The following is a 10,122-nucleotide window of genomic DNA, read 5'->3' on the forward strand; positions in this document are numbered from 1 at the left end:
ACACAAGAGATGAACTAGGGTTTGAGAGGAGATGGTGCTGTTGAAGATGTTGATGGAGATTTCCCTCCCAAAGATGGCAGAGTTGTTGGTGATGACGATGATTTCCCCCTCCGGGAGGGAAGTTCCCCCGGCGGAATGGCTCTGCCGAAGGGCAAAAGTGCTCCTGCCCAAGTCCCGCCTCGAGACGATGGTGTTTCGTCATGAAAGTCCTCTCTTTATTTTTTCTAGGTAAAAATGACCTATATACCAGAAGTTGGGCACAGGAGGTGGGCCGAGGAGGGCACAACCCACCAGGGCGCGCCTGGGGGCCCTGGCGCGCCCAGGTGGGTTGTGCCCACCTGGCGGGCCCCCTCTGGTAGTTATTTGCTCCAATAATTCTTATATATTCCATAAAAAATCTCTGTGAAGTTTCATCTTATTTGGAGATGTGCAGAATAGGCAGGCCCGTCGATGAGGGGGGCGAGTTGAGCGACCGCACAGGGCCCCCATCGAGAGAAAAACCGCTTCGTGTATGATGCCTCCTTCCGCCGAAAGATCGCTAGAAAAACCAGAAAACTAACGTATGTTTTTTGAGGGAAAACGATGTGGGCCAAAAAATTTACGTGGTGTCTTTGCTGCATACGGGGCATCTGGGCTGCTAGTTATAGAGGCCCAAATAACATATACTTACAAACAAGAAAAGAAGGTTAGAGGCCTAGTAGCACGATCAGAAGACTGGATACAGATCGCTCGATTCTAGTGATTGCAGCCGAACAGGCTGCGAACTACCGTCTCCGTCTCGCGACCGACGATCCGGGATTGAAGAAGCACCAAACCCTCACCCTACGCGTGGCCCTAGCAGTCATGCCGGCGCCGGCGTAGTCACCTCCGATCCAATCCATTGTTGATCGTCTTGCCGCGTGAAGATGCAACAGTATGGACTGCGGATCCATTGGTTTCTTCAATCAGGATTGAGGAACACATCAGGCCAAACTACAGACTATGTTCCAATCTCCAAAAGCAAGGTCTTTTTCAATTCATTTTCTTTGTATTTGAATGATCTAGTCATCTAGCGATCGATAATATTAGAAACTAATTAGATTCTGTTTGATTAATGGTCACTTATAATTTGTTATGTTTTGTTTCTGAATCTTCATCATGTCTACTAGAATTAGGAAACATAAATATGGTTCTGCAAAGCGCAAGATACATGTGAAGATTTTATTTCAAGAAATACTAGACATATGCTCCTTTTTGGTAGAACATGAGGTATGTTAATTGCTTTGCAATCCCTTCACCTTTTTAGCATTAGTGTTTGATATATGCCTAAATAAGGTACAAATAAAATAGACTCGAAATTATACAATAAAGTGAGAGTATGATGTACGCATACTAATACTTATGTTATGTGAATTGTTCGAAATTTTGGGCCACAATTTGGGGCCCCGGATTTCTGGAGACGGCCCTGAGAATAGGTAACTCTGACGTAGCTTTTTCAGGTCCAGAATTCCAGCTGCCGGTATTCTCCCTCTTTGTGTGAACCTTGCATATTATGAGAGAAAAGGCATTATAATTACTCCATAAAGCATTATTATGCATAAAAACATTATAAATAACAGTAGGAAAACATGATGCAAAATGGACGTATCAACTCCCCCAAGCTTAGACCTCACTTGTCCTCAAGCGAAAAACCGATACCGAAAAACATGCCAACATGCTTAGAGAGAGAGGTGTCGATATAAAAAAATACGGACATATAAGCATCATGCTTATTATTATAACAGCAACAAACTTTATCACATAACTTTATCATATAACTTCTCATGAACAAGTAACAATTCATCACAACATCAAAGTAAAAGCATAAACTCTATTGAAAACCAACAAACTATGTTCTCAGTCAACTTTGCAACTACAATTCATCATATTTTCAGGAATGGTCACGTATCCGAGCCTTTTTGCAAGTCCACACACTCAACCATCACATATTATTCTATGATTGCTAACACTCACCTCATACACATGAGAAAAAAGTTTCAACCGGACACATAGAAAGATAGGGGCTTATAGTTTTGCCTCCCAATGTATTCACCTAAAAGGTGACGTCAACAATAATAATTCATGATCACTCATATCCAACTGGATATATGTGCCTAGATCTTTCCTCACCCCATGGTGCTTGCCAAAAGAAAAAATAAAAAGGAATAGAGAAATACTTTGACTCTTGCATAAAAGTAAATACATAAAAGTAAAAGATAGGCCCTTCGCGGAGGGAATCAGTGGTTGCCATGCACTTATTGGTTGTATGCTCAATCTCTTAGTGCAAAAGAACATCACATTATATTGCCCCTTATGATAGCAACCTTTATTGTGTAGTCTGTCGCTTTTATTATTTTGCCATCACAAGTTTGTACAACGCTCAATTTTCTCTTACACTAAATGATCTAACACATTTAGAACAATTTTTATTGCCTTATTGCACCGGTGACAACTTACTTGAAGGATCTTACCCAATCCATAGGTAGGTATGGTGGACTCTCAAAACAAGATTTGTGTTTAAGGGTTTTGGATGCACAGGTAGTATCTACTTAGTGCGGAATTTTTGGCTAGCAAAGATATTGAGCAAGCACCACATGTTAAAGGATCTATGACAATATAACTTCTATGTGAATATGAACAAGCATAAATCATTACATTGTCTTCCTTGTCCAACGTCAACAATTTTGGCATATAATATTTTGATGGGGGCTCACAGTCATAAAAGAGGTCCAAGATGGTATATTGCATGCGAATCTTCTCTTCCCTTATTAATTCTTTCATGAATTGCATCATCGACCAATGCTATGTTTGTCAATCTCCAACAAATTTTACCACTTAGACTTTTCCTTATGTGATGTCATTACTTACCATAATATTAGTATATGATATTTTCCATTTATTTCCTTTCTTTTTATTGGAACACGAAAGTAAAGAAATCAAAACTCAAACTAAACTTTATTATATATCTCGCACACGATTACAACGAAGATTACTAAGCAAGCATTCGAAAAGAAAGGGTCGAACTAAACTTTTATTCAACTAAATCAAATGATAACTAAGGATATAGAACTAAAATAGATAAAGGAAAAGATAGTGGTGGTGATACGATACCGGGACACCTCCCCCAAGCTTGGCACAAGCCAAGGGGAGTGTCCATACCATGAACTCAAGTCTCCTTTGGTGATGAGGAAGTTGGTGGTGGTGACGAGGTAGCAGTGATCTTGGCCTTCTGGCTCAAAAGATACTCCAATCTATGGATGACGCTCGAACAATGATGTGCTCTTGCAGCAGAATATTTTCATGAGTAAGATATTTATTTTGCACACGAACCATTTTGATGACCCGAAAAGCTTCGATATCTGTGGGGGTAAGGTGATCATAGTAAGGTTTAAGGATATCTTCTTCCTCCTCAGCAGGCAAGGCCTGCTCTACCGCATGCACTTGATCTCCGGACAACTTCCTTGCTCTTGTCCTCCCTTGAGGCTTCCTTTGGTTCTTCTCTCTTTAGCTCCATCTTCATCAACCAAGCATCTTCTTCTATGTTGTTGGAGGAAGGAGAAGACATGATGCCTGACTTGAAAACTCTGACAAAAAGCAACAAGAAACAAGAACAAAAGGTTTCTCCGTGATACGGTGGTCAAATAGGTTTGGGGCGTATATAAAGATTTTTTATCTTGGGAAACAAGCAAAGGGAGAAAAACGGAGTCCGGAAGGTACCCGAGGTGGGCACAACCCACCTCGGCACCTGGCCCTGGTATCTTGTGCCCACCAGGGTTACCTTCCTAGCTGTTTCTTATTTTCCTAATTTTTAATATATTCCAAAACTGACAGAATATATTTTTGTGGATTTTTTGGAGTCCGTTTACTTACCGTATCACGTACCTCCTCTTTTTCGGTTATTCTGGAGTGTTCCACAAGGTTTCCTTTATGTGTTCTTCCGGTGTCAAAGTTTGAATAATATGGTTTTCAACATTAATAGGCGTACCTGAGATATAATGTTTAATTCTTTGCCTGTTAACAATCTTCGGGTTAGTACCTTCGGAATTATTTATTTTAATAGCTCCAGAACGATAAACCTCCTCGATGATATATGGCCCTTCCCATTTAAAGAGAAGCTTCCCTGCAAAGAATCTGAAATGAGAGTTGTACAGAAGAACATATTCACCAACTTTAAATTCCTGCTTTTGGATTCTTTTGTCATGCGATCTTTTAACTTTTTCTTTAAATAGCTTGTCATTTTCTTAGGCGTGGGTTCTCCATTCATCTAGTGAGCCGATATAAAATAACCTCTTTTCACTGGCAAGTTTGAAATCATAGTCGAGTTCTTTAATTTCCCAATATGCTTTATGTTCTAACACAAGAGGCAAATGACAAGCTTTCCATAAACCATTTTGTAGGGAGACATACCCATATGATTTTATATGCTGTTCTGTAGGCCCAAAGTGCAACATCCAATTTCTTAGACCAATTCTTTTGGGACCTATTAACAGTTTTTTGTAATATTAGCTTTATTTCTCTATTGCTAAGTTCAACTTGACCACCAGACTGAGGATGATAAGGTGATGCAATTATATGGTTGACATTGAAAGATCGAGGATGTCGCCTAGAGGGGGGTGAATAGGCGCTTTAAAATAATTACGGTTTAGGCTTGAACAAATGCAGAATAAAGCTAGCGGTTAATTTGTCAATCACAAAACCTACAACAGCTAGGCTCACCTATGTGCACCAACAACTTATGCTAAGCAAGACAAACTACTAGGTGATAGCAAGATATATGACAAGAAACAATATAGCTATCACAAAGTAAAGTGCATAAGTAAGGAGCTCGGGTAAGAGATAACCGAGGCACGCGGAGACGATGATGTATCCCGAAGTTCACACCCTTGCGGATGCTAATCTCCGTTTGGAGCGGTGTGGAGGCATAATGCTCCCCAAGAAGCCACTAGGGCCACCGTAATCTCCTCACTCTCTCGCACAATGCAAGATGCCATGATTCCACTAAGGGACCCTTGAGGGCGGTCACCGAACCCGTACAAATGGCAACCCTTGGGGGCGGTCACCGAACCCGTACACTTTGGCAACCCTTGGGGGTAGTCACCAGTACCCGTCAAATTGCTCGGGGCGATCTCCACAACCTAATTGGACACCCCGACGCTTGCCCGGAGCTTTGCACCATAATGATTGAGCTCCGAACACCACCAACTGTCTAGGGCGCCCAAGCACCCAAGAGGAACAAGCTCAAGGGTACCAAGCACCCAAGAGTAATAAGCTTCTCAACTTGTAACTTCCACGCATCACCGTGGAGAACTCAAACCGATGCACCAAATGCAATGGCAAGGGCACACGGAGTGCCCAAGTCCTTCTCTCTCAAATCCCACCGAAGCAACTAATGCTAGGGAGGAAAATGAGAGGAAGAACAAGAAGGAGAACACCAAGAACTCCAAGATCAAGATCCAAGGGGTTCCCCTCACATAGAGGAGAAAGTGATTGGTGGAAATGTGGATCTAGATCTACTCTCTCTTTTCCCTCAAAAACTAGCAAGAATCCATGGAGGGATTGAGAGTTAGCAAGCTCGAAGAAGGTCAACAATGGGGGAAGAACACGAGCTCAAAGGATAAGGTTCATTGGGGAAGAATACCCCTTTTATAGGAGGGGGGAAATCCAACCGTTAAGTGCTCAGCCCGCACACGAGCGGTACTACCGCTCGGGCGGAAGAAGCAGTGAAAAGGAGCAACAAAACAAGAACCTTGGGGCGGTAGTACCGCCGATAAGCGGTACTACCGCTCACCCCGGTGGTACTACTGCTGGAGGAGCAGAACACGGGACAAAGGGAGGCAGGACAGAGCAGAGTACGGTGGCAGTAGTGCAGTAGCGGTACTACCGCTCGACCGGAGCGGTACTACCGCTTATAGGCAGAACTACCGTGCCTTACTGCCGCGCGACTACCGCTGAACCCGACAGGAAAAGAGCAGACCCAAAATCGAGGCGGTAGTAGAGCGGTACTGGAGCGGTACTACAGCTTGATGCTACAAGCGGTACTACCGCTGGGAGAAAAACAGAACTGCCCAAACTTCTTCATATGAGCTCCGAATTGAGCAAACTCAAGCTTGTTGGATACAAGACGATGAGTAGCATCAAAACTGCGACTGGTTATAGTAAGAAGAGGCGCGGGAGGTATGCCAACAAATAGAGGAGTGAAACCTCCAACCGAGAAGGACCGGCATAACCTCCAACATCGAAAACATCATAGAAGATGCGAGTGAACTCCGTTTTCGATGAACTCGAGCTTGTCATCAAGATGACCATAAGCTCCAAAACTCACAAAGAGAAGAACCAAACAAGAACCAATAAAGATGATGCAAGGATGCAATGGTTTGAGCTCTCTATGAACGATACGATCAAGCTACTCATCGAGAGCCCCCCTTGATAGTACGGCAATCGATCCTATAACCCGGTCTCCCAACTACCATCATGACACCGGTAAAATAGAAAACCTATCAAGAGCAAACCTTTGCCTTGCACACGACAATCTTGATGATGATCACCACTTGATGTCATCCTCTCCATGGTTTGAGTGATATCTTCCTCTTGACGCAAGCCCATGTACACGTACCTAACCCCACATAGAACTCTCACATAGACCATGGGTTAGTACACAAAGCACAATGGACAATGCTTACCATACCACGGGATCACTTGATCCCTCTCGGTACATCTTCTACGCTTTGTGAGTTGATCAACTTGATTCACTCTTGACTTAGTCTTGATCAACCTAGAATCTTTCCAACTCTCTTCATTTGGATGATGTCTTGAAGGTAAACATGAATGATCACACAATCTTCTTCTTCAAGACATGCTTGCAATAAGCTCAACTCTCACATGACCAATCTTTGGATAATTCCTTAATAGCACCTTGGTCAACACAAACTCTCCTTGAAACCAACACATGTACTCCAAGAAAATCCTATGGACAAAACCTTCAAATATAACTCAGGGCAACCATGAGTCCATAGAGATTGTCGTCAATTACCAAAACCAAACATGGGGGCACCACATGTTCTTTCAGACATCATACTTAGCAAGCATTTTACGGAAAGCACCATAAATAAAGTGTGAACCACCATCAGTCACTAAATCTCTAGGGACTCCAAACCTTGGGAAACTAACTTCTTTAAGCATTTTAATGGAAGTGTTGTGATCAGCACTACTAGTTGGAATAGCTTCCACCCACTTAGTAACATAATCAACAGCAACCAAAATGTGTGTATACCTATTAGAGGAAGGAAAAGGTCCCATATATAGGCATTTCTTGATGCTTACTGATATTATCAATTCTTTGGCATTCATCACAAGATAAAACAAACTTACGGGCATCTTTGAAGAGAGTAGGCCAATAAAAACTAGATTGCAATACCTTGTGAGCAGTTCTATCTCCCGCATGATGCCCTCCATAAGCTTCGGACTGACATTTCCATAGGATTTGTCCCTGTTCATGCGCAGGTACACAACCTCTAATAGTACCATCTACTCCTTCCTAATAGAGATGTGGGTCATCCCAAAAGTAATGTCTTAAATCATAGAAGAATTTTTTTATTTTGTTCGTATGTGAAACAAGGTGGTATATATTTAGCAACAATATAATTAGCATAATCAACATACCAAGGAGTGTTATGAGAAACATTTATTGCAACTAGTTGTTCATCAGGAAAGCTATCATTAATAGGTTGTGGGTCATCAAGAATATTCTCTAACATAGACAGGTTATCAGCTACGGGGTTCTCAGCTCCTTTCCTATCAGTTATATGTAAATCGAATTCTTGCAGCAAGAGAACCCACCTAATGAGTCTAGGTTTAGCATCTTTCTTTTCCATAAGATATTTAATAGCAGCATGATCATTGTGAATAGTAACTTTAGAATCAACAATGTAAGATCTGAATTTGTCACAAGCAAACACAACTGTTCTTTTTCAGTAGTAGCATAATTTCTTTGGGCACTGTCTAGAGTTTTGCAAGCATAATGGATAACATTTAATTTCTTATCAACTCTCTGTCCTAGAACATCACCAACAACATAATCACTAGCATCACACATAATCTCAAAAGGCAAGTTCCAATCAGGTGGTTGAACAATAGGTGCAGAAATTAAGGCTTTCTTAAGTGTTTCAAAGGCTTCTACACGATCATCATAAAAAACAAATGGAACATCCTTTCGTAAAAGATTTGTAAGAGGCCTAGAAATTGTAGAGAAGTCTTTAATAAATCTCCTATAGAAACTAGCATGACCGAGAAAACTACGAATACCTTTAATATCTCTAGGACATGGCATTTTCTCAATTGCATCAACTTTAGCTTTATCCACCTCAATACCTCGTTAAGAAATTTTATGCCCCAAGAAAATACCTTCATTAACCATAAAGTGGAACTTCTCCCAATTCAAGACAAGATTGGTTTGCTCACTGAGGGAGTCCTGGACTAAGGGGTCCTCGGGCGTCCGGCCTGTTATCCATGGGCCAGACTGATGGGCTGTGAAGACATGAAGGCCGAAGACTCTACCCGTGTCCGGATTGGACTCTCCTTGGCGTGGAAGGCAAGCTTGGCGATCAACTATGAAGATTCCTTCCTATGTAACCGACTCTATGTAACCCTAGATCCCCCCGGTGTCTATATAAACCGGAGGGTGTAGTCCGGAAAGGATATACTCATTACCATAGTCATACAAGCTAGACTTTTAGGGTTTAGTCATTACGATCTCGTGGTAGATCAACTCTTGTAACACTCATATTCATCAAGATCAATCAAGCAGGAAGTAGGGTATTACCTCCATAGAGAGGGCCCGAACCTGGGTAAACATCGTGTCCCCTGTCTCCTGTAACCATCGATCCTAGACGCACAGTTCGGGACCCCCTACCCGAGATCCGCCGGTTTTGACATCGACATTGGTGCTTTCATTGAGAGTTCCACTGTGTCGTCGACGGAAGGTTCGATGCCCCCCCTCAATCCTCGATAGCGACGCCTTCCAAGGAGAAACCATCCTCCCCGGACAGATCTTCGTGTTCGGCGGCTTTGTACAGCGGGCCAACTCGCTTGGCCATCTGGAGCAGATCGATAGCTACGCCCCTGGCCATCAGGTCAGATTCGGGAGCTTGAACTACATCGCGGACATCCGCGGAGACCTGATCTTCGATGGATTCGAGACCGCGACGATCGCTCCCCCTCGCTCCGATGAACATGACTTAAATATGTCATCGGATCACATCCAGGAGATGGTTCCCGTTGCTGCAACGGCCTTAGAGCCGGAGCAGATCGTGCCATCCGAGGCCACAGGGTCCGCGGCGTTGGAGCCGCACACAGACTCGACACCCTGCAATACTTGCGCCAACGGAACTCCGGACTCGTCTCCGGCTATAAGTTCCGGACCATGTACGCCTGCGGACACCGAGCTAGATCGGTTATCGATTTTTGAATTCAGCGCTGCAGACATCTTCCAGCACTCACCTTTGGGTGATGTGCTAAACTCTTTAAAGATTTTATCCTTGGAGAAGGACTCACAGCCGAACTATGTTCGGTACGAGCTAGAGGCTGATGATGGGGAATTTTGCTTCCCACCCACCACCCACTTCATAGCCACCGTCGACGACTTAACCGACGTGCTTGATTATGGCTCCGAAGACATCGATGGTACGGACGACGATGCCGACAAGGAGCAAGGCCAAGACCCGCCATTCACCGGGCGTTGGACGGCCACCTCTTCGTACGATGTGTACATGGTTGACACACCTAAAAAGGCTAGCGACGATGACAAAGAAGATCCAGTTGCGAATAAACCTTCTGAGACACAGCCCAAGCGCCGGCGCCCTAAACGCTGTTCTAAGCCTCGTCGCTCAAAAGATGGCAACACTAGCATCAGAGAAAATAGTACTCCGGGCGACGCCCAAAACAATGAAGACCTTGTTGGAGCAGCATCCGAACAGGAGGAACAAGACAACGGGCAAGTTAACCCTGATAAACAGGCCATGCCCAATGAACCGGATGACGAAAGTTATCGTCTAGTCTCCGAGGATGAGGAGAGCCTCGGCAGCGAGGATTTCATCGTGCCTGAGGCAC

This window comes from Triticum aestivum, chromosome 4D (genome assembly GCF_018294505.1).
Source record: "Triticum aestivum cultivar Chinese Spring chromosome 4D, IWGSC CS RefSeq v2.1, whole genome shotgun sequence".
Lineage (NCBI taxonomy): Eukaryota > Viridiplantae > Streptophyta > Magnoliopsida > Poales > Poaceae > Triticum > Triticum aestivum.